The 27,497-nt window shown below is 34.1% G+C and overlaps 1 pseudogene; it reads left to right on the forward strand.

The window, feature by feature from the left end:
- The first annotated feature begins 16,557 nt into the window (after nt 1–16,557).
- On the forward strand, nt 16,558–17,478 carry LOC120282762 (annotated as a pseudogene).
- The last annotated feature ends 10,019 nt before the right edge of the window (nt 17,479–27,497 follow it).

Consider the following 27,497-nt stretch of genomic DNA (forward strand, 5'->3'; position numbering starts at 1 on the left):
AAACATTGATGGTCAATTTTTTTTTGTTAATGAGAAATATATTAAATTAAACAATTAATCCTATATGCGGATATCATATGGATATGATGTTGAAACTTTCAATCTCACAAAGTTTTGTTGTTTAGATCAACATCTCTAGTACCATATGGTTTGATTTGAAGCATTGTTAGTTGAGATTGAGTTTAGGTTTGAATCATAGTAGAATCTATTTTTAGGCATTTTTATGTTTTAAAGATGTCACATTTATACTGTAGCTATTGGAAGCTCATTAAAGCATTTAGTTTTGTTAATTGAATTTGATGATTCACTTAATTGATCTCTCAGTCTTCTATTAGCTCTTTTAGCAATTCTTGTTGGGTCATCTATTTAAACCTCATCATTCTTTATTTCCATAATGGTGAGTTCACTCAAAGTAAGTGGGTCGAATGAGGTTGTAGTTTGCCTTCCTCCGCTTCACCTCTTTCTTTGCAAGGAAATTCCTCCATTTCTTGCTTTAGCATCCATTTGCGCTATTATGGAGTAGTGGGGCTTCCTTCACTTTCATTTATGCATCTCTGGGGAGTTACCTTGAAATGAATATTTCCTAACCTAAACTTATGGAATAACTACTCTTTGATAAATTTTCATCTTTTGGTTCTTTTAAAGTTTAGTTATTGTTTCTTCCAATGTCTACTAGTCTAAGTAATAGTTATAATTTTTTATGCTTACTTATGATGTGGGTTGATGCACCAGGCTACGTTTCTAAAGTTGATAACTAATGGAAGATAGTTGTTTTGATTATAATCCTTATTTATAAGTCGTTGATAAGTTCTTGTGTAATAATAATATAAAGTATTCTTTTCTTACATTGAGCATTGTTTTTCTCAGGTTTTATCACTTATGCATGTGTATTTGTGTTTTTTTTTGCGCATGTAGGGTTGTGGAGACAATTATGAAAGAAAGAAACCAAAAGTAGATCGTGGATAGAATTTGTTGATGAAATCTTGGAGTGAACAAACGTAAAGACACAAGTTGTACTCAAAGACATGTGAGTGTGTGCCAACCTCCGTTGTGCTCGAGTGAATATGCAAATTGGAGGGGCACAAAGGTAGTCACACTCATGTGTTCTGACTTGAGCAACACTAGCAAGATCTTCATCAAATGTGATTTTATTGAAGACGCAACGTGATTTACCGCATGGATGTGTGCCATTCATGTGGCCTCAATGAAAAATGTGGATTCAGGAGTATTTTAGCGAAGTTTTTTAGTAGTTTACTGTAGTAAAGTACTGTAGTAAATCACTGTAGTAGTTATTATTCACAGCGCGCTGCAAATTCAATTCTTGGAAATTCACATGGGAGTGTGAAAATTCCATAAGCTCGTGTGGATGCCCGATTCCAGCCCTATTTAAGTCGCGATTTGAGGTGTTTTGAAGGATCTTTTCCCATCTTTTCCCCAACTTTGGAGGCACTCGCGGCTAGGGTTTGGAGAGGCTTTGTCAAGTTTATGGAGTGGATCTATGGCCTTCAACACCGTGTTCCTTTGGAAGATAGTTATTGGGGGAGCTTTCGTCGGCATCGAATCAGCGAGATGTGCCCTAGGCTTGACGAGGGAACCTTTGGAGAAGACGAGGCTACTCCACAAGACCATCGATATAGACTACAAGGGGGTTTTATTTATGGATTGCATGTTTTTACTTTCAATTTTATTATCCATTGTATCTTGCTCCATGGAGAGCTAAACCCCTAGTGGGTGCTTGGACTTGTAAACCCTAGAATGATTTTGTTTCATTAACCTTTCATTATATTTTCTTTAATTGATGTTCTAATTGAGTTCCAATCTTGAACGCTTGTTAAAGTGATTTTCCCTTAGAGTGACACTAGGGTTGAGAATCCATCTTGGTAATCCTTGTGGATAAATGACACACCATGATGGTTAGACAAAGCTAGATTAGAGAGGGTTAAGAGGGTGATTTGAGAGGTAGTGGAACATCCCATTTCCCTTCCGGTGTGATTTATCCTACCTCCGTGTTCCAAGAGTTCTTTGCAGTCACAATAGAGTGAAGTGCTAAGAGAGGAACTCCGTTGGGGTTTAGTTGCACAAGCAACAGAGTGAAGTGTTGAAGTAATCCTTAGTGCTGGGGCTTAATTGTGATTAGGGGTCTTTCGCCTCAACCAAAGGGTTAGATCTAGATTAGGGAATAGGGTTTATCACTTGGAGTCCTTAGAGCTTTATGTAACCTTGCACAGTGTGAGGTGTCGAGAGCATTCCTTTCCGCCGGGGCATAGTGTTGGGTTAGTCATGGTTGACCTTAGGTTTGGAACCGTGTGTTTAAGGATTTCCATGATTCATTAAACATCAGTTAGGAGATTTAATGATCAGTCTTGCACTTGAAGCAATAGTCCTAGGGTGAGCAATGTCAGGGTGCCCCACTTTCTATCGATTTCCTCTCCTACCATTTTATTGCGTCTCCTTCTTGTTCTTTTTATTTCTATTTGCATCGATATTGTTCACATCACTTTGAATCATCTTCACCATAGTTAAATGCAATTCTTATGTTTTTTATCATTGTTCTCTGTGGATATGACTACCCACTCATCAGGGTACTTTATTACTTCGACAACTCATGCACTTGCGGTACACACATGCAAGGGGTGTGTCAATTGTGCAATATCTACCTTGTCCTCAATGTTCTTTTGTATTTGTAATACTTGATAAAATTGAATACGATACCCATGTTGACATAGACTTAGAAAAATTTGTTATATTTTGGTGCACATGAATCACATAATTTTGTGAATTTCTTTCCCTAACAGCTTATAATTCTAAAAGTCAAGGCTCTAAAGATGCAACGAGCTCCACTACCACTTGAGAAGTGTGCTCCAAAACTTGTAAGTTCTCTCAAATTTTTTATCCCGCCTGTAATTCCTTTTCAAATCAATGGCATGTTCCACATATGTGATTATTTATTTTGGTACATTCTATTAGACCTGGCCTTTGATCCTTATTGGGGTGCCCTAAGGGTACAAGCATCTTTTGCATGGAGTAGCATATTAGTAATTTTAGTTTGGTGTTATTCTTAAGGTTTGTGTTGTATTATGGCCAAAAATGTCATTCATGGCGTTTTTGTAGTTTGGGAGAAGTGGTGAGGGCAAGCGGGTCTTTTGCTATTGCTATTTTTTAATGAGATCTCATCTTTTCTTCCATTCTCTTTTGATTGCTTCCCCGCAAGTGTACAAGATAACCAAGTAATACCTCATGTAAAGACACAAAGATCGTATTCCTCGGGGTTAAGGATCTACTACTACTCCTTCACTGCCTACTATCTAGCCCAACATCTTAAGCAAGAGAATTCACTCTACTAGTTACAAGAAAATACATAAGATACGGCTACACAAACTAAAGAATTAAGTAAGAGATTACAAGAACAACAATGAAATGCAAAGGCCTACGGATGTAGATCCCCTTGAAGGGTCATCATGATACAAAGATGAAGAACAAAGGATGTAAGGGTAATTAGGACCAAGGGATCTTTAGATTAGATCAACCCCAATTTCTCGGTGAGTGAACCCTAATCCCATACGAATGTTGATCGAAATCTCTTCCTAACCAGCACTCCTATGATTGCATTAAGAACAATGAAGTCCCAAAACAAGGGTACGCTCAACCTAAGTTTACCCTTGAAGATTGGAGAGCTACCGACATCTAATCTCTCGGTATGTTGGTACAAGCAACCCCTTTTAATTCATTCATGATCTAATACACATGAGTAGCTCACATTGACATGTATAACTCAAGAAAGAACTACGGACCTCTCCATAAGTAATTCTCAGCATAAAGCACAATGAATTAAATCACAAATCAACCCAAGGATTAGAATTAAGCATCAACCATCAGAAATACATGATGAACACCCCCCCTCCCCCCAACAACCCCAAGGTTAACCAATATCCGGTGGCCTTGGGTCTAGTGTGCCATTAAACAAGTGCAAGAAAGAATGTAAAGCAAAACACAATAAGAGTTCATAGATGGCACTCCCTAGTTATAATGATGAAAAAGGAGGTGGAGATTAGGACGAATCACGCTTCCCCCATCCAAGGATACCGAATGACAATTCCCCTAGCAGAAGGCCGCTTCCCGGTTATAAGAATCCTTCTTTCTTTGGTGGTGGATCTCCTCCTTGACTGATCAAGCCCTTGAAACCTTCTCTAGACCTTGAACTTTGCCTCTAAAGATCTCTTCATTTCTTGATTCTTCTCCTCTCCCAAATGGTGCCAAAAGCTCCCCTTTTCCAGCCCTAGAAATTTGTTTTTATTTCCCTGGGTCATACGGTCCGTATGGGGACTGAATGGAGAGCATATTAAGCCCAAAACATTGATGATTCGTGGCATACCAGGGTCCATTCTGCCTTCATGCATCCCCGTATGGAGGCTAGGCAAAACTATCTATCCCGAAAAACCTCCATGTGCTACAGTAAATACACTACAGTACTGGGAAACCTGGTTTTTTTCGGCCTAATTGTGTCCTTGTGTTCTTTGTTGCTTCTCTATGCCCTACAAAGCAAATAACACATGATTAAGCACAAAAAGGGCATTAATTCTTAACCAAATACATGCTAAGCATATAAAATATATATGATAAAATACATACATTTAGACACTTATCACCTTTCTTAATGACCTTATCCAACACTTCATCTCTTTCTCTTCAATTTGTTTCCAACATCCTTGAAGTATTTCCAATTCTTGGTGATCTAAGAGGTAGCTTGTCTACTCTTATGAATATCTTATTTCTTTGCTTGTGTCTTGTTGGATTTTCAAAGTTTCCTTAATAACTCCTCTTTACTCTTGAATTATTGTCATGACTTAGATTGAGTTGTATGTTATGTATTCCTTTTTTTCTTTTTTTTAACTTGTTCTTGTGTGGAATGAGATCTTTATAGCTTTGATTTGAGTTCCTTTATGTGAGGGATTGTTGCATAATTCATGACTCCTTTAGATGATCTACTTGTTGTTTCCATGTGAATGAGAGATTATATGATTTTAAATGTGTTGGTAAGCCTATTTTCATGTGGTTATGTTATTCCTCTCAAATTAGAAAAAAAATTTGTAGGTTTTGTGCCTGAATGGGTGTCCATATGGTGAAATCAGGGCGCCATGTGGTGGCATGTGGCCCGCATGGTGCCTTATGCGCCAAACGGGCAATTTGTGGGTGCATACAACTAGCATGGGGTTGTCTAGGGACCATGCGGGAAGCTTGCGGGTACATGAAGCCCGCACGGTGTTGGTTGGGGGCCATACGGGCACCTTGCAGTGCATGTAATGTAGTATAACTATAGTGTTATAGTAGAAGCACAAACTTCATTTTTTTTCTTTGGTTTTTTTGTCTTTGGCTTCCTAATCTTAGGTTTAGCCCACTTCCTCTAATTCTTGATTGTTTTGAACTTTAAAGTCATGTCAAACCAAGCCCGAGCATAATTTTTTATATGATGGCATCTAGACCCAGGATTTGCATCTTGCATATTTTTCATTGTTTTGTAGTGAGTTTATGTTATTCTTAATGTTGTTCTAGGTGGTGAATTTCCTGTCAAAGGCAAGGAATTGGCAGAGGAATGATTGTGCTTTGATCAGGTCTTCACATTTGTGAGTGGATGTGATATTATGACATAGTTTTGTTAGAGGATTTTGTGTTTTTAAATCTATCCTATTTTATTTTATTTTTTTTTCTTCCATCCTCTTCTATATCGTCTTGGGTAAATATCTTCAGTGGATAACAAACTATGGCCTTTTTTTTATTTTGAGCATTGAACTTTAATTTATATCATTTTGGTCACTCAACTTTAATTTGTGTTCACTGAGAGGGTACCTAGAGAATTTTCAGGGAGAATTTGATGACATGTACATCGGATTTGCAAAGTTAACACCAGTTTACCCCTCCATCTGCATACACGAACATGACACATCGTTAAATAGGGCTATGTGGCCACTGTTATTGACACGGCACATGCCACATTGACATGATGAACTGAACAATAAGTATAGCCGCATGGCTCCGTTTGATGGTGTAACATATCCACATATGAAGATGATGTGCAAACTAGTGTTGAAATGACAAATTCGGCATATATGAGATCAAATTCTCCCAAAAATTGTCTCAGTACCCTCCCAGTAAACACAAATTAAAGTTGGGTGACTAAAATAGTACAAATTAAAATTTGATACTCAAAATGAAAAATACTATAGTATGGTACCCACCCAAAAAACTTACCCCTTCACATTGGTTATCCTAATTGATGTCATAACTATTTTGCTTTATGATGGTTTATAAGAAAATGGAGAACATGCTTTATATTGGTACTTATATATATGCACCAAAATGGTTGTTTTCAAGCATTCACTATACGGTTATAATATTGGTCGACATTAAACATGATTCATCCTTATTTTTTTAGCTTGAATTAGCATCTTTTCTTACATAATGAAAACTTTTTAAAAAGGGGATAACCTCATGTTATGTTTTGGATTATGCAATAGATTATTGAAATCTTTTAGTTTTGGTGAATGCAGGTTATGACCCTGCCACTACATTGGGCATCCCCACCATCCACCCTATAAAAAGGCTACATAGATGACTAGTTGTTGTTCTCCTTCAACAGGTATGTAGAGAGAAGGTAGTGTGAAGATCTCCACTAGATTCTAAGACACCATGGACACCATACAAGGGATCTTAGAGGATAGAGTTGCAAACTGGGCCGCGCCAGCCCGAGCCCGGCACGGCCCAGCACGGTTTGGGTCGTGCCTGGCCTGGCACTGACAGCTACAGTGCCAGGCCAGGCTGGCATGGCCCATATCTCTAGGCCGTACCAGGCCACAAGTTGATGGCCCGCGGGCCGGCACGGCCGGCCCGCCTGGGCTGGGCTGGCCCAAGCACGCTGGGCCAGCCCAGACGGCCCGCCATTAGTCAGTTGCTATGGTGGCACGCACGACCCACCATTTTTTATTATTTGTTTCTCCAACTATTTAAATACAAGAAAATGACATTTATAGCCCCTCTAACAACTATAAAACGGCTAATTTTTAAAGCTATTTTAGACTTTGAAATATAATTACTTTTTTACCCTTTTTAACAACAATAAACGGCTAGTTTACAAGGGTATTTTGGGAATTAGAAAAATTTAAAAAACCTATAAATACCCTCAAACACTTACATATTTCTCCACACCAAATTACTCATTCTTGTTCTAATCTCTCAAGCATTGAAGACTCCAAGCTCTCTTAGTTTTCAATCTCTTCAAGTTCAAGATTTGAAGTTTGTCAAATCCGGCTCAAGTGTTTCATCAATCCGGCAATTCCCCCACCTTTTCATCAATTCATCAATTCGGACTTTTCAAGAAAACCACGAATTAAATTTACATCATCAAGGTTGAGGTAACCCTAAACCTTTTTTTATTTTTTATAATGGCCGGAGATTTTGAAAATTCTTCTTCACTTTCCAAGATTAAATCTGCGGCCGATCTTGTAAATATGATTAGAAGAAAAAATAATTGTGCTTCTTCTTCTTCTTCTTCTTCTTCTTCTTCTTCTTCTTCTTCTAGTACTAGTTCTTTGCATGAATTAAATCTTTTTTTAATTAATAATTTTAATGATTTTCTTACTACCGAAGAAATTAATAACTTTAGTATTTTCTCATGGTGGAAATAACAAGAACATAACTATCCCGTGCTAGCCGCCATGGCACATGATCTATTAACTCCACCGATGTCTACAATAGCGTCGGAGTCTTGTTTTAGTGCAGAAAAAAGGGTACTCGATGATAAGAGGAGCCGCATGAACCAAGAAACAGTGCAAATGTGCATATGTCTGAAGGATTGGTTAGAAGCAGAAGATAGGTTACAAGAACAACAAATACATGAAGAAGGTAGTGATACCGAAGAGGGTCTTACACCATCCGAGAGTTCAACTTCAACCCGTGTTGATGAAGAAATAGATTAATCAAATGAAGTTTGAAGTTTGTAATTTTCTAAATTGTTTTTCGAAGTTTGTAATTTTTTTCTAAATTGTTTTCAAGTTTGAAATTTTTCTAAGTTGTTTTTCATAGTTTTTTTAAATAAATGGCAATTTTTTTCCTATATCTATTTGTAATTTATTTTTAATTTATCTCTATTTTTTCTATGTAATTTTCTATTCATGTAAATTTAAAATTTTTGCATATTTTTTCAATTATTTTTCTATAGTCTTTATGTGTTGTATATTTTTTACAATCAAGAAACTTATATTTTATGATATTTAGATTTTTTTTAAAAAAATTTCCTTAATTATTAGTATTTTTTAAGTATTTTTTTACAATTTTTACAATATTTTTAAAGAATTTACAAATTTTATATTTTAAATTAATTTAAAAAAGCAGGGTCGGTTGCAAGACGTGCTGACCAAATTTGAGCTGGGCCGACCCTCCCTGTACTGGTGGGCCGTCTGGCCCGACACAATGCAATCCGGGTCGGGTCCGGCCGGCCCGAAACGCATCTGATGCTTTCGGGCCGCACCGTGCCCGGGCCGGCCCATCTTGCAGCTCTATTAGAGGATAACACCAAAGAGGGTAAATATTTTGTTACATTAAAAGAAGAAGAAGAAGAAGAAGAAGAAGAAGAAGAAGAAGAAGAAGAAGAAGAAGAAGAAGATGATGATGATGAAGAAGAAGAAGAAACAACCTTGGTCGTTCCTAACTTAGTCTCAGCCATGGCTAAGTTGGAAGTCTTTTTAGGCTAGCCCTATAAATGTTTTATATAAACTATAGACTCCTTTTGAATTCTCAAATGTATACTTTCGCCAACTGGTTCTAGAAATTTATTTTATTCCTTAAATCTCAACTACTTCTTCCACTATAAGTTTTTATATTTGAGCATGTGCTTTGTTTTATTCTATTATAGAGGCTATGTTATCATCTATTTAGGCTATGTTTTCCACTTAATAAGTAACTGAGTTACTCACCACTCTCCTTTTCTTCCATTTCTCAGGTTGTGGTTGGCGAGCACATAATAGAGTGCTGTGTTGGAAGTCTCTCTTTCTCTTGCATCTTTGTTTAGGTTTATTATCTTTTGCATTTATGAGTATTAAGTATGTATAAGAATGGATCCACTAGTTGACCACTTGTAACTCTCTGTCACTATTCTATATTTAAACATGTATGTTTTATTGCTATCTTCACATTACTTTTGTTTGGTCACTCCATGTTTCACTTAGCAATGTGCTTGTTGTTGCCTATTTTGAATGCACTGGTTGTGGTACTAGGTTCCTCATGTCTTGCGGTAGCTTATCGGTTAGATTTCACACATCCCCTCAAGTTATAGCAGAAGTTGTTATGAACTTGACTGTGGGTCACATCATGACACTTTCATATAGGTTATAAATATCATTTTGACACCCATCCTCTTGGCACCAGGACGAGTAGTGTGTTGAATGATGTGCTAACTCAAATTTATCACTTAACAAGAGCAATGTTATGAAGTACAGCAAGAAAAATAAGAAAATTAGTCCTTTTGAGAGTAGTGGAGAGACATCATTAAAGTTTTACTCACTCAAGAATGACTGCAGCCTTTTTGTTGCGAGCATAATGAGAACTCTCTAAAACATGAAACTTTTTTACAAAGGATTTCTTTTCTTCAATTCCATGATATTGTTACTCTTTGTTAAGCTTTATATTTTTGTTTTATTTATGAACATCTTTTCGTGTCTCTTGTCCATTTCAATTAGAAACTTGGTAGGGTTCTTTTGATTTTCAGTAAGTTTTTGTTAACAGAAGTATCAAAGATTGCACTACCACCTAACCAACCTTTTTTTTTATTCTTACGTTTTAGCATTGAGAACCTAGGGTGGTTGAAGATAATACTTAGAGGTCAATTGAACAAATTTTTTAATTTTACCATCAATGAGATTTGCAGGTTAAGAAAATGTTGAATAAACATACTTGTCTCTAGCAAGATGGCTTCCTTGATAATTTTATTTCACATTAATTTCACCCCAATACTCTTCTAATGATACGACCTATGTCTATCATCAGCAAGCATCCTGTTGCTACTTCTTGAATGAAATAGTTTTCTGATACACGTATGTACTTGTATAATTTTCTCTAGATAATTTAACTTTGATGTTATCCATTGGCATTTTATTTACCATTTATTAGAACTAAGAACCCTAAAGTATAGTAGAATAATAGTATTACTTAGGCCATGTATTTTTTTCATTATATCAATTATATAAATATGACTTATGTAACTATGCATTTTGGTTCTCATTCAAACAAAAAAAAACTAAACAATCTAGTTCTTGTTGAGGATCTCAATGCCGGTGATACCTGGGAATACTCAGTTGATGAAAAGAAAGAAGAAGAAGAAGAAGAAGAAGAAGAAGAAGAAGAAGAAGAAGAAGAAGAAGAAGAAAGTGATTCAAGCCGTTTCTAGTCAACACAGAGAACAAGAGAGTGGACTACGTTGACTAACTCAGCAACCAATAATCATAGTGCTCTCCCATTCATTATATATTCAAAAGTATTTAACTGAAAAGTAAAGACATAAACCTTTAAATCCCATTAGTTAACTTACTCCACTAACTAAGACCTCATTGGCCCATTTCCTTAAACTAGATACTATTTTTTAATCTCCCTCAAAATATAACCAAAACATTCATTCCTACACTTAAACTTCCAGTACAATGAACACTACCATTCATGATGCTGAGATCGTGCCCATCTTGCTTCCCATGCTTGAGCGCAGAGAACCACCATCTCTGGCACCTTACTGCTGACGGTTGCCCTTCGAATATTCCCTTCAATCACTATACAACACCTGCATTAACACTCCCCTTGATTGAAGCATCATGACTCCCAGTTAGGCTCGCATCTTTTTATGCTTCTCTGTAGGCAGAGTGATGAGCGCAACTCATATCATGTTTTCCTACCCTCAATTCATGCTTTTGCTTTCCTCTTAGCATATTTTTGTATACATTAGGTGCTATTCTGGGTATGTTTGTTAATGATGCAAGAATTGAGGAGCTCGAAGCAATTAGGAGTGAATCTGGTTACCAATCGAGTGAAGATTGAAGAAATGGCTAAGTGTTTAAGCTCAGCATGGGCAGAGCACAGTCATGCTCTGCCCCCCTGAATATCCCAGCCTCAGACCGATCAAGTGAGAAGGTTTACTGGGGAGTGTCACCAGGGCGAACACGGTTGGAGCACAATCATATCCTCCACCAGGAAATCTCAGGTTGGAGTTATTTTCTACTCAGCAAGGGAAGCACTCGCTGGATGCTCCTAATACGGTCATACTCAAGTGAAGCACTGTCCAAGCATGACCACACTTCCTCCCACTGGAAGTTCCTGGTGAGCACTTAGCTGATTTACTCAAGACCCTACCATGGAAACATGGTCTAAGCATGATCGTGCTTAGCCCATGTCAAGCTCGAAGACAGGCCTTTTTAACTCTAATTTCTAGGGTTTACTCTCATATTGGTTCAGGGACTCTCATCTCCACCGGGCGAACTTTGAAGAAAGCGAAGGTCAAGCTTCACCACACCTTCTAAAGGGGATCAAGGACAAGTTGGAGGCACAAGAGAAGTGGGGTTAGCATACGTAGCTCGGCGAGGAAAGACTATCTTGAGAAGAAGGGAGTCATGGCTTTTTTCTATAGTTTTTCATCTTTTTCTTTCCTATTGTACCCATCCATGAGGGGCAAACCATCCATGGTGCCCTAGGATGTGAACTATGTTGTTTTGTATGCTTTTACTACTTGATCTTAATGTTTACAGAGTTCTTTTGGTTTCTTGTGTTAATCTTGTGTTTGCATAACTTGATGTGTTTGAATTACACAGTTGCTTAGGTAACTTAGTTATCTTAGAAAAACTTGGTGTAATTAAGAACTATAGTTCCAAAATTGCTCTTGAGCACACTTTTGAACCTTAGAATGTACCTGGTAGGCCTTAGGATCAAGTCATCATGCTTTAACTCATAGGAATCATCCCAGGGCATTGCTCTTTTGTTGTTAAAAACTCAATCCTAATTCCCCTACCTCTACCATTGTTTCTCTCCTTTGTTATTATCTTTTAATTCAATCACTAGTAAAATCTTTGTTTAACTGAACATCAAGAGATAAATTAGTACTTCAAGTCCAGTCCCTGAGGTTCCACAACCCTACCCTCACAGGTTACCACTTTACTACTTGTGTGCGACCCGTGCACTTACGGAGAACACATCACAGAGGCTTGGTGAAGATATCTACTAATTAATCTCTGATATTGCAGTGTTGCAGAGATAGCAACCCTTTTGACACTAAACTCCAGATGAAATGGAACCTAACATCGATATGTTTGGTTCTCCCATGATAAGCTGGATTTTTGGCAACATCTATGGTGGATTGATTGTCACACTAGAGCACTGAAGAGCCATTAGATTTTCTTCCACAATCACTTGGAATTCTTCTCAGCCATACCATTTGACAAGCAACTGAAGTGGCAGCGATATATTCAGCTTCAGTCATCGACAGAGCCGCCACATCTTGTTTCTTTAAAGACCAAGTTACTGTGCATGATCCTAGCCTAAAGAATATTCCTGTGTTCTTCTGATCACTCAGAGATCCATCCCAATCGCTTTCCATGAACCCCTCCAAGCAACCTTCACTCTAACAGGAATAGAGTAGTCCATACACTGTTGTCCCTACTAGATTCTTCAATACCCTCTTGGCTACATTGAGGTGTTCAAGACTTGGTTTACTTATGAATCTAGATAGGAAATTAACAGTATAACAGATGTCAGGTCTTGTGTGTACAATGTAAAGAAGCTTTCCAATGAGGCTTCTATACACTGTAGGATCTGTTAACTCCCCATTTTCTTCATTCAGGAACCTTTCATTGACTCCCATTATAGTTTTAGCATGTCTACTTTGCTTCATGTCAGCTGGATCAATAGATCTTCAATGTATCTTCTCTGCAATATGAAAATTCTATCACTTGATTGATATATCTCTAAACCAAGGAAGAATTTAATCAATCCCAAGTCTGACATGTCAAACATTCTCTTTATTTCTTCTTTAAATTGTTCAATCAGGACCTATGAGCCACTCGTATGTACTATATCATCAACATAGAGACTGATTAGTATGCAATTCCCTTCTCCATCTTCCTTACTATATAAAGTATGCTCAGTTTCATTTCTCAAATATATATGTTGCCTGAAATAACTATCTATTTTGTTGTACCACGCTCTCGGCGCTTGCTTGATCCCGTAGAGCACCTTATTCAATCGATACACCAAATACCCTTTGCCACTAATTTTACATCCTTCAGGTTAACCCACATAGGCCTCTTTAGAGATATTTCCATTGAGAAATGCATAGTGTACATCAAAATGATACACTAAGTAGCGAGCTTGAGCAGCAATTACAAGGATAATTCTCACCGTTTCAAGCCGAGCCACTGGTGAGAATACCTCTTCATAATCCAAGCCATATTGTTGCGCATGCCCTTTTGCCACTAGCCTCGCATGATACTTTTGGACCTCCTCATCAGCTCTAAATTTGGTCTTGTACACACCTACTTGAGACCCACAGCCTTCTTCCCTAATGGTAATTCAGTTAACTCCCAAGTATCATTTCTTCGAATAGCCACCAATTCAGCATCCATGGCCTCCTACCATTCTTTGTGTTTTACAACATCTCAATGCACATGTGGATCAGCAACATGAAGAGCAAAAGTACACGAATTATACAAGTCAGTTAAAAGTCTAGTCTTCCTTGGTGGTGATTCATCACTAGATCTTCCTAGCGAGTTTGAGTCATCACTATCATCCCTAGTGCTTGAGTGACCTCCACTTCCAATTGTCTCCTCTTCACATGAGTTGTTCTTGTCTGCATCTACACCGGTATTTGAAACTTCTACTATTATCACGGACCCATCTTTGTTTTCTTCCCATTGCCACTATGAATTTTCATGAAAGATTACGTCCCTATTCACAATCACCTTGGATGCTACTAGATTAAATAGCCTATAAGCCTTGGACTCCGAACAGTAGCCAACCATCACACACTTCACTGATTTATCGTCCAATTTGAGAAACTTCTACAAGGGAATTAGAGTAAAAGAAATACTACCAAACACTCTAAAATGGCTTACATTTGGTTTCTCTCCAAGGCACACCTCATACGGTGTTTTGCCTCCTAAAGCATGAGTTGGTGACCTATTAATCAAGTACACTGAAGTTGCTATTGCCTCAGCCCAAAATTCAATTAGAAGACCTGTATCTTTGAGCAAACACCGCACCATCTCAATGATAGTTCTGTTCTTGCGCTCCACTACACCATTCTGTTGTGGTGTGTAGGGAACCAAGAACTCTTTTCTAACCCTGAGCTCTTCACAATATTCATTTAAGACATGTGAAGTGAATTCTCCTTCATGCTCGCTTCTCAATGTATTCAACTTCCTTCCAGTCTCCTTTTCAACCATTGTATGAAACCTCTGGAAATGATCAAAGGCCTCTCCTTTGTTCTTCAAGAAGTATACCCAGCATTTCTTGCTATAATCAACAAGTAGAAGGAGATATTTGTTACCTCCCAAAGAAGTTGTGCTCATCGGCCCATAGATGTCCATATGCACCAACTATAAGCAAATCGAGCTTCTTATGGTCTTTGCTAACGGAAATGCTCCCCTTGCATGCTTGCACATTGCACACTCCTTGCACAAAGACACACTGTTCAATTTAGGCAACCCATGCACAATATTCTTTCATGCAAGAGACTCTAAACTCCTGTAGTTTAGATGCCCGAACCACTGATGCCACAACCCAGACAAGTTATTCTTGTTCATAGCTAAATTTAATCTCTCCACTCTTGTGAAATCTAGTGGAAAGATGTTGTTGTTCAATCTTGGTATTTCCACTACCTGTTCCCCTATGTAATCATCACTAATAACACATTTGTTCTCCTAAAAAATAACCAAATACCTCTTTGTGAGGAGTTGCCCGAAGTTGAGTAAATTATGAGCTAACCCCAAAACTAGTTGTACTCCATGGTATTGCTTGAGCTCGCCATCCCTCATGCAAATGGTGACTGTTCCGACTCCAAGAACCTCAATCTCCTTCTCATTGCCAAGTTGAACAGTTACCTTTTATAATTCATCAAGACTAGTGAACAATCTCCTCTCACCTGTCATGTGGTTTGAGCATCCCGAATCTACCAACCAGACTGAGCTTAAAGCTTCAACTACATTAGTGCTAGCCATGAAGACATTGCTGACATATCATTCCTCCACCACCAATGATGCTCCCTTCTCCCACAGTTTGTCTCTCTCCTGACACTCCGCCTTCCGCCTTCATATGACCATATTTTTTACAATGAAAGCACTGGACGTTGGCTTCGAAGTCACCACCTTGGCCTCTTAACCACCTGCCACTTCCTCTCCCTAGAAAGAAGCCTCTCCCATGACCTTTGGTTGGACTCCAACTAGTAGATGAATTGGAATTCCCTTTCTCCTTGGTATAAGACACTGAACTCTCATCCTTCACACATAAGGCTTTCTCGATTATCTTCCTTGAAGATCTATTGACTCTGATCTCGTGGGCTTGTAGAGACCCGCTGAGCTCATTGAGAGTGAGCTTTAAGAGATGTCTGGACTCCTCCATCATGACGGCCACATAGTCAAATTCTGGCGCCAAGCTTCATAGCACCTTGGACATCACCTTAGCTTCAGAGAGCTTATGCCTAAGCCCCTCAACTGGTTAACGATCATAACAACTCTTGCATAATAGTTCTGAATACTCTCACCATCCTCCATTTGCAAAGTTTCAAAAGTCTATCTAAGTACCTGCTTCCTCACTGTCATCATCTTCAAAGATCCTTGGTATTGCTTTTTGACTATTTCCCAAGCTTCATGCGCCATCTTAGCCTCGGTTATCCGGTCAAGTATTGGTCCATCTACTGCTTATTGGATGAGGCATAGAGCTTTTGTATCCTTCTTCTTGCTTTCCCTCAGCTTCATTTCATCTACTCCATTTGCCATTCCCTTTTCAACCAACTCCCAGAGCTCTTGAGACTAAAACACGATCTTCATTCTCAAGCTCCATCTCCCATGGTCTTCACCTTTGAAGACTAGTACATAAGGCTATGTGAGGCTCATTGGACTATCAGTTGCCAAGAACACCAAGGCTCTGATACCACACTGTTGAGGATCTCGTCACGCGGTGATACCTAGGAATACTTAGTTGATGAAGAGAAAAAAGAAGAAAGAGAAGAAAAGAAGTGATGCAAGCCGTTTCTAGTCACCACAATAAAAAAGAGAGTTGACTACTTTGACTAACTCAGCAACCAATGAGCATAGTGATGCTCTCCCATTCATTATATATTCAAAAGTATTCAACTGAAAAGTAGAGACATAAACCTTTTAATCCTATTGGTTAACTTACTCCACTAACAAAGACCTCATTGGCCCATTACTTTAAACTAGATACTATTTTTAATCTCCCTCAAAACATAACCAAAACATTCATTCCTACACTTAAACTTCCAACACGGTGAACACCACCATTCACCATGCTAAGATCATGCTCATCTTGCTTCCTTTGCTTGAGCGCAAAGAGCCACCATCACTCGCACCAATAGTTCTTAGGCGGATGCATGATCATCATGTATATAATCTTGTTTAAGTTGACATGGAAAATTTGAAACCAATGGAATCATCTGTGTATGATAAGAAGTTGGCTCCAAAAATTGGTTCAAACCCATTCTTTGCTTTTGAGGAGAAGGCTTTGGGAGTGTTGAGGAGTTGAAGCACTTGAAGGAGGTCATTTTTTATTAATTCAGAGGAAAGGTATGCTACTTTCTTGAATGTCCACAGACTCTATTTTGTTACAGAATTGGAAATTTATGGGTTCTTGATCGGGCATGTTGTGGAAAATTTGAATCTTGCTGAGGTGGATCATGTATATGTATATACAACCATCTCTCCCACTACAGTATTCTTTACCCACTTTGCTCTTCGGTTCAAATGGTCAGGCACAACTATACCTAGTATGGAATTGGCTAAAATTGGACACTTTATGGACACTGTTGTTTGACACCATCTGCCTTCTTAATAATAATTTGAAGATAGAAGCAATGAAAATAGCCTCTCAACAATCTAAGAAGGTAACTATGAATGTTTCCTTAACCTATATTGTAATTTGTATATTTGTTAATACAAATTTATTAGTTATGTAAAATTAAGGACTGTCTCAAAGATACTGTTAACGCACATCAATTTCTAACATCGATTCTTTTGCCCGCAAGTGAAAATGTGAGTTGTGATGTAGTGCGGGGTAAGATAGTGAAGAACTACATGCTAGATCAACAGGTAAAATTTTATTGTACTATTAGACTACTTTATTATCATCAAGTCCACTTCTTTTGTTGGAATCTTCTTATTCATTTGCTTTTGTGATCAGATTGGAGATATCTATCTCTGTCAAATGATATCAAAGGACTAAAAAAAGAATGTCAAGCGTCTAAGATGAATGTTAAATCTTCAAGATCAGTTTTTCTGTGCTATTTAGTAAAAAAATCACATTGAATGTTAATTTTGTACTCTATTGTGTGGTTTTCCCTTATTTTCTAAATAGTTCTTGTCTACCTGTAATTAGAATTATATGAGATATGTATCCGTGTAGGGTAGTGCTTTATATGATTAGGGGTGTATTTGAGCCGAGCCGTTCGTGAGCAGGTCGATGTTCGGTTCGATAATGGCTCATATGTGTTCCGCTCATATTGTAAGTGAGCCAAGCTTGAGCTTCATTTTTAAGTTCGATTAATAAATGAGCCAAGCTTGAATGGCCGAAAGCTCGGCTCATTTTGGCTTGCGAACACAGCTTGTCAACAAAGCTCATGAACAAGCTCATTTATAAGCTCGGTTGTGAGCTCGTTTATATGTATATATATATATATTACATTAATATGTATACATGTATATTAAGGTGAATATGCGACTATGTGGTTGTTGTCATTATTATTATTATTATTATTATTATTATTATTATTATTATTATTATTATTACTATCACTTGAGTGACATATAGGGCTGTAAATAAACCAATGTGTTCATTAAAAGCTCGGCTTAACTAGTTCATTTAACTAAGTAAGCGATTTACAATCCTAATTGTTGAGCTTGTAAGATAAAAGAGCCAAGCTCCACCAAGCTCAACTCGTTAAGGCTCATGAATAGTTTGTTTATTGTTTAATTAAAAGCTCGTTTATAGGAATCGTTAAGAGACTCGTTTATAGTATTATTTATAATTTTATTTGCAACAATCATTAATATAATCATTTATAGTGTCATGAACAAGTTTATTTACCGGATCATTAACAATATTACAAAAAAAATTATACATAGTTACAACACAATGTTTAGTTTGTTATTATTGTAATTATTTGTTAACTTATTTAATGAAAATTTTAACAAGCTTGAACTCAAGCCTTAATAATTCCATAAACAAGCTTAAATGATTCTTTTATTAAAATGATCCTCAATATCAAATCGAGTTGAGTTGCACTTAATAATAATTCATAAAATAAGCTTTAAATGATACTTTACTAAATAAAAGAATAAAATATAAAAAATAATCAAGACTTAATCAAGCTAACGAGCCAAGTCTAAGCTTCGAATTTTCTTAACAAGTTGAGCTCAAGCATGAAGCTCGAAATAAGCTCGCTTAGAGCTCGAGCTCGGTTAAAATAGTAACGAGCCAAGCTTGAGCCTAACAAATGAAGGTCGAAGAAAGCTCGGCTCGAGCTCAATGAAAATAGTAATGAGCCAAGCTTGAACAAAGCAAAGCTCGGCTCGGCTCGGCTCATTTACAGCCCTACATATAATGAGACTATTGATATGACATTAATAAAAATTGAGTTAATTATGCTCATTTTGTTGATCATCATTGAATGGATGGCGATTATTGAGCGGGCAAAACCTTTCCTTGAAGTCTTAACCCTAGTTTTCATTTGTCGTATTGTTTGGATTAATTATAAAATAGCTTTATTCCTTGAATTATTTTTTTTTATAAAATGAGAGAAATATTTAACATGGTAAAGGCATTAGTGATTTTTAAAAAGTTTTGTGATTTGTTTTATTCATGTTCTACTAATAATAAATTGACTAATCATATTTTTTTTATATATGTTAAAATACGATAACACTTTATATCATGTCCTTTAAAGCCGATTTCATGTCCTTTAAAGCCGATTATATCTACTTTTGATATTTTTAATTAAAATCTATGATTTATTTATAAAACTCAATTATTATTATTATTTAATACTTAATGAGATCTATCTCAAAAGAAATTTTGTATAAATTAAATTTTATGAGAGTTATTTCAACCTAAGTTAAAACATCAAATGTAATATGATTTTATGTTGAATTAAGTTGTTCTAACAATTATAACTTTTTTTTTTAAACCATAGCAGAGTTCAGCAAAACACTTTCATCTGCAAAATATAAGAAAATTATTTTTAAATAAAATCATGTTTCTTCTAATCTTAGGTTGTGCTTATGTTATTTGTATCTATTATCATAATTACTTTAAAAATACTTTTTAAAAAAATATATAAACGCCTTGAGAAGCACATACAATTATCCAAATGCTTAATTATTTATTGTGGTTTGAGTAATTAGTTTGGAAAGAAATAGTTTTCAGTGTTAAATGTTATATTTATTTTATATGTATTTTAATTTGTGCTAACTATATTAAAAGCCATGCTAAATTATCTTCAAGGGAAGATAGAGATAATGGTGCATATTAAATATATAATAATCTTAATAATCACTGCGTGGAGTAATATGTTTGATTAGTCTGGCCTATTTGTGTTCATCTTCTTTTGAAGATAAGCATGTAGGTCGTTAAGAAAGGTAGAGACATGCACAAACTTCAGCGGAGTAAGTGAGAACAGGATCTGTGTACACATAGATGTTATGACTACTTACACTTCTAAAATATACTCTCACCATTGATTCAAACTCTCATTACTTGTAGAAAAATTCTAATCAAAATCCAAATAATAATAAATCAGTTGGTCATTGGCATTTGTGTTCATCAGCTTGAGCTTGCGCTTTCACCTTTGCGTATCCTAAGGGGCTCTTATGCAAGCAAGCCCCTTCCAAACTACACGCACAAACACACTTGCACTCCCATGCACTTAATAGGTGGTAAGTTCCCATTGGCTTGTTTTATAATACAGATCTTGTCAATCTTCGTATTTATTAGGCACTGCTTCTTTGCTATGCCAAATCGGAGTATATAACTCACTTTGGAAAATCCTCTCATCTCATTTTCCTCTTCAGGAGACATCATCTTCTTAAAGAGGAATGTTACTGTGTTACATAAGAAGTAAAGATTTAAAAAAAGGACAGGTTGATGAACCATCTGGCCAACTGGTTCGCGGTTCAACCGGCCGAACCGATTCGACTGGTCGGTCCAATATTTTTTATTTTTTATTTTTATTTTTATTATCTCGGAAGATAAAATTATCCAAATAAACTAAAAAAAAAGATAAAATCATAAAACCATCATTGAATTGAATCTAATAAAACCAAAAAAGCTCCATGTTTGCTAAAAATACGGTCAAACCAATAATTTGTTGTATTACATACTAAATAGGTTCTAAATATCAAATAACCATTACAAATAACCATTACAAAAACAACAACAACATACAAAATAATTGAAAAAAAAGTTATAAAACTAGAGAAGAATTGAAGAACAGAAAAACAAAGAAGTGAAGAACTCACGTGCAATGCCTTGCAGGTAGATGAACTTGGCTCGGTGCGTAGACCTTGGCTTGGTGCTCCTCGCTGGCCAACACAACGTTACAAATCACCCGAACGACCTAGTTTGGAGGAGACGAGGCAAGTTCCTATCTGTCGGGGCTGTCCGATGACTCGGATCGAAGAAGATGTCCTGGTTTGTGGGTTCACCGGTGTAAAGGTTTCATACTCGTTGGAGTCGAAGGTGTAGGGAAGCGGGAGAGGAGACTCAAGAGAGGAGGGGGAAAGGCTGCGCAGCCATGGAAGATTGTGACTTGCGTGACTTGCTCTAGGGTTTCGGTAATGGGCCTGATGGCAACCTTGGTCCTTGGATGAAGAAAGATGAAGTCCCGTGACTCAGTACTTGAGTCGTGAGAGACTTTGAATATTTTATTTTTAAAAAAAACTGGTCGGTTCGGGTGAACCAGTTCACCGGTTCCCGGTTCGACGATGGTTCATTACCGGTTCAGTCAGAACCCGAATCAATATATATTTATGAACTGGACTAGCGGCCGGTTCCCGGTTGAACTGGCCGGTCCAGTCTGGTTTTTAAATTCTTGGTAAGAAGCTTTGAGTATTGGGTTATATATGCACTACCTCTCATTCAGTTTTGCTTGTTGTATTTTAGAGTTTTTTTTATTTATTTTTTTTAAAAAATTATAAAAAATTTATCATTATTATTTAATATATTTTTATAATTTTTAATAAATCATATTTAACAACATATTCTATTAAATTATATTTTAAATAAAAATAATTCTAGAAAATTAATATAAGTTTTTATAAATTTTAAATTATCAATTAATTTTAACTAACTTTTTTAATTAATGTGAAGGCTTATTTTAAATATTGTATTTTTAATTAATTTCTGAAATACATATTTCCATAATTATTTACGGAAATACATATGTTTTATTTTTTAAATATTTTTTTAAAGTTGTGGGTCCCACTCATTTTTTTAATATTAAACTTTTTAAATCAGGGTTCTCATTATTTTTTAATATCAAACTTTTTTTTAAAAAAACCACAGGACTCATTAATATTTTAAATTAAAAAACAGTTTTACATTCAAGCTATTATAATTTTATAAAATTTTCTTATAACTTGTTTTATTCCTACTACTCTCCTATTTTTACTTTAATTAATTCTGACAGATAAAAATTATTGTTATATTTGGTCAAAATTTTAACAAATAAAAATTATTATAGTCAGAATTTTAATAATTAAAAATTAAAATTATCTTCAAATATTACAATAGTCAAACATGCAACTATTGGAGTAGGTGGAAAGCATTAATAAAAATTAAAATTATCTCTAACTATTAGATTAGTCAAATATGCAATTATTGGGGTAGGTGGAAAGCATTAATAAAATTTAAAATTATCTCTAAATATTGGAATAGTCAAAACTTACAACTATTTGGATAGGTGGAGAGCATTATTGGGGGTTGATAAGATGAATTATTGGTTGCAGGTGGCACCTACCCCATTCACAAGAACCATAGGATCAAATTAATCCTAACCATCGATTTGTTAGGTGGAGCCATATATAAACTGTCCAAGTTTCTTTTGTAAAAACACACAAGTATTGTTGTAAGAAATATTATCAATACAGAGAGAAGTTCACCTTTAAAATTGATGTTATTCTAGTTTCATTATTTTTATGCAAAGTTTTTTATTTCCTTTACATTCAATCTAGTAAATTTCATATTCTTGTCAAACCAAACGAAGGAGCCTATTTTGGTCGAGAGGTACATCGACCAAGGGTCTCCCAGTATGTCTTAATTTGTTTTGGTTGTAGAAGTAATTTTTACATATTAAAATTTTGACTGTTAAAATTCTTAAATGTTTAATATTTTGTTATTATAAAAAAATATTTACAATATTTAAATTATTAATAGTATATTAGAATTAGTTAAAATAGAAATAAAAGAGTAGAAGTGGGAATAAAACAAGTTTATGAAATTATAAGGTTTTGAATATAAAATTGTTTTTAATTTAAAATACTAATGGACCCAAGGTTTTTTAAAAAATAAAAGTTTAACATTAAAAAAATGAGTGGGATCCGTAATTTTAAAAAAAAAATTATTAAAAAAATAAATCATGCGTTTTTCTTACGGAAATATATATTTTAAAAATTAATAAAAAAATATAATATTTAAAAAAAAAAATCCAATCTGAATTAGTTAAAATAAATAAGTAAAAATAACTGTTAACTCTGTATATTAATTTTATACCCCGCTGCCACCAGGACCTCCCCCTTCTCTTTGATGGCCATTTGGTGTTGTTTCATTGTGTTTTTTTTTTCTTTAAATGGGCCGCACACCAAGTCACTTTCTCTCCCTTAATATAAATTAATATATAATACAATATAATATATGTATATACAATATTATAATATACATATATATATATATATATATTACAAACTTACTAATAATAACATTTTTATTTTAATTTTGTTTTTTTATTTTTATTATTTTAGTTTGTATTTTGTTGTTTGCTTTTATTATTTTTGAACAATAAAATAAATAAATAAATATATTTCCTTTTATTTTATATTGATATAGTCATGATTTTGTCTAGTTAACTGTTATTTTGTTTGTTCTTTTTTTTTAAAATTAAAAAATAAATAGCTTTACTTTTTAATTTTAATCTTAATTTTTATTGTTTTCATATATACCTATATATATGATTTTGTTTTTTTTATTTTTATTTTTGTTTTTTATTGTTTGTATATTATATCGTTGGTTATTGTTTTATTGATTTTATTAATGTATTTATTTTATACATTGTGCTTTATTTTTTGTTTTTTGTTTACTTTGATTTAGTTGTTTTTATTGTTTTTCATATATATATATATATATATATAAACATGATTTTATGTATTTTAATTTTAGTTTTTCATTAAATTTATTTAAAATATTGATTATATATACACACACATACTATTAATCTTACTAAACAACAGCTCTCCCATGATTGATAGAAAGGACAAAGGAGCATGGGCCGGTAAACCGAGGTAGTCGGGCCCAACCCAATTGCGTTCGGTTCACCAAAAGCCAGACCCAAAATCGGTCTGTGCTATAGAAATAACCCGCCTAGCCGGGTTGATCCGACAGACCGACCAGGTCTGGTTTATCCTAAAAGTGAACAGGACCCGGCCCCGCTCAACACAAAACTCTCCGGGTCCAGGCGACACCCATCTGACTCGGCATTCGTGTAATGAATGAGATTCCAACCAAGGAATGTGGCATAGGATACCCTCACTTTTATCAACTGAACTTAAGACTAGTCAAAATAATTTTAAAAAGGATAAAAAGAAATTGCATTTTAATTTGTTTATCTATCGAATTAAGTTATCAACCTATCTTTTGTGTGTGAGAGAAATTAAATACCTTGTAGTTCTCTTATTTTGAACACCCCCTCCTTTTTTTAATAATATATTTTTTACAAATTGAAATATATAATCAAAAAATATATATTTCAAAATGTTATCTTTTCTTTTACAAATTGATACAAATAATTATATATATATATATATATATATGACAAATAACCGTGGTCCTATTTAAAGGAATTTAGGGGTGTGCATGCGTAGAAACCTGGTAAAAGGTGGTTGATAAAAAAAATTATTTTTTTAATATTTAGTAAAATTTAGTATTTGGTACATTAATATTCTGCATGCAAATTGATGTATATATATATATTTAAAATTCATTATTTGGCCTTTTGATTTTTAAAAAATTGTGAAAGTGTATTGCGTTTGTTTTAGTTGTCTTCTAAGGGGGCGTTTGGTTGAATGTAGTTGAAAATGCAGTGGATTTGTATTTACAAATCTTTGGATTTGATAATTCAGGAGAGTCAAATCCAGTGTTTGGTTAGATGTATTTGTAATACTAGATCACAGAATATTGTGTTTGGTTGAAGGGATTTGTAAATTTGGATTTAGAAAACATGTGGCTGATTTGATATAATAATTAATATATACATTATAAAATATACATTTAATTTTAAGTAAATATGAATTTAAATTTAAAACATTATTAGTAATTAATATAATTAATATAAACTTAATTTATTATAATAAAATAAAATATATTAATTATTTATTAAAAATAAGTAATATAATATAATAAATCAATTATATACTATATTACTAATATTAATTACACTATATTACATTTTATTTAATATTTTTATAAAATATAATTATAGTGTAATTAATATCATGAGTAATTAACATAATTAATATATATTTAATTTATTATAATAAAATATCATATATTAATTATTTTTATATTTAATATTTTATAAAATATAATCAGTGTAATTAATATCATGAGTAATTAATATAATTAATATATACTTAATTTATTATAATAAATATAATTTATTAAATTAATTAATATAATATAATATATCAATTATATATTATATTACTAATATTAATTACACTGTAATTATATTATATTTCATATTTTATAAAATATAATTATAGTGTAATTAATATTATGAGTAATTAAAATAATTAATATATACTTAATTTGTTATAATAAATACAATTTATTAATAATTTATTAAAATAGTTAATATAATATAATATATCAATTATATATTATATTACTAATATTAATTACACTATAATTATATTATATTTAATATTTTATAAAATATAATTATAGTGTAATTAATATTATGAGTAATTAATATAATAAATATGAATTCAAATTTTAAATATTATAAGTAATTAATATAATTAATATATACTTGCATGTGAGGGATTCATTGGATGGGATTTTGGAATTCGGTCATTTTGGCCGAATTCCATAATCCCATGACTTTTGGATTCGGAAATACAAAGTAAATTCAAATCCTTTGAAACAAACAAAGGATTTCTCAAATCCAAGGATTTTCAAATCCTTTGACTTTCAAATCCACTCAAACAAACACCCCCTAATAAAATTTTCTAATCCCTATCCTACAACTATCTCTATATATATATAGTCTTTTCTAGTATTACATTAAGAATGAATTGTAGCTCAAGTCCTAAACTTTTTATTACCTAACTTTGAGCTCACCGGTTCAAATCCCATGAGCAATATTAACAATAAAATAAAATAAAAATCAACCCAGTGGTTGACTGGGTCAACTGACTAGGTTGACTAATTCGGCTGACCTGGTGGGTCAACCAAGGTTGTCAGACCCGGCCCGGGCAATGACCCGGCTAAGCCCAGGGGTCAGGGGTCAATGGGTTCAATCGGGTCGAACCGGGGTTGAACCGGGGTCAATAATTAAATATAAAAAATATTATAATAATTAATAATAAGCAAATATAATATTAAATCCATAATTATATTATAAAAACCTACTCAAATTTGATATTTAAATTGATAAATGACCTTATATACAGTAGAGTTTTCTAATTTTGTCATTTATTTTTACATTTTTTAAATATTTACAAATTTAATATATTAATATATAATTATCAAACTTCTCTCGTGTTATTTATTTATTTATTTGTTTATTTGGTTGATTTTGTTAAAATAAATAAGAAATTTAATTCACTAATTCTTATATCTCAATTGAGTTTTTTTGTTTTTAAATTTTTCTTATATTTTTTTATTTAATTAGAATACTTTTAATTTTATATTTTTTTATAATAAAAATTACACTCATTTATTGTTTTATTTTTTTAATAAATTAAATTTTTTTAGAAAGTATTTACATAATACATTAATATTTTTTTATTTTTTTAAATGTTAATTTTTTTGTTGGTATATATATATATTGTAATTCTATTTATTGATTATAAATTATAAATTAATATTAATAAATATACATGATTTTTGTGGTTTTTTTAATGAGAAAATAATAATAAATTATTAAATATTATAAAAAAAAATTAAACATTGTGACCCGATTGACCCGGCCGGGTCAACCGGTTCCCGGTTGAACCTCCCGGGTCACCGGGCTAACACCGGGTTTTTTAATACCCGGGTCAATGGGGTATACCCGGGCCGGCCACATGGCCGGTTCCCGGTTTTTCCGGTTGAACCGGCCGGGCCGGTCCGGGTCTGACAACATTGGGGTCAACTAGGCAAGTCATATGGTCAGAAAAACATAATCCGTAACTGGGGCCGATATAGTTCAGGCTAGTTGCTGGTTATCGGCTAGGCCCACCCGGTTAGCTAACCTGGCGGGTTTTCCCAGGGCGGGTCAAATCTTAGTTCGTGCCCCCCTCTACCCCAATTTGTTTGGTTGGAATAAGTTTTTTTGTTTTGAGTTGGGTGGTCGCACACCACCAATCTTTCCTCTCTTATACATACATGATATTAACAATATATATATATATATATATTAGTAGGGTGGCCCGCGCTAACGTTGCGGGTATCTTTAAATATATAAATAATTTTTTCATAAATTAGGGTCAATAAAGATAAATAATATTTAATGATAATAAAATTTGCATTGATTGTATTTTAAAATAAATTTATTTATTAAGTTTTTACATAAGTAGGTTCTAAAAAAATATTGGAGAAGAAAATTCAAACATTGTAATAATTGACAAAATATCACATAAAAAATTATATTTGTATTTTCCATGAATATTATCAAACAAAAAAAATTATCTTGAATTTCTATTCACACATAACTTTCAATATTCTTCTTCTCTGCATTTAAATATTACAAATCAAAAACCAACAAACTCAAA

Source organism: Dioscorea cayenensis, chromosome 18, assembly GCF_009730915.1.
Source record: "Dioscorea cayenensis subsp. rotundata cultivar TDr96_F1 chromosome 18, TDr96_F1_v2_PseudoChromosome.rev07_lg8_w22 25.fasta, whole genome shotgun sequence".
Lineage (NCBI taxonomy): Eukaryota > Viridiplantae > Streptophyta > Magnoliopsida > Dioscoreales > Dioscoreaceae > Dioscorea > Dioscorea cayenensis.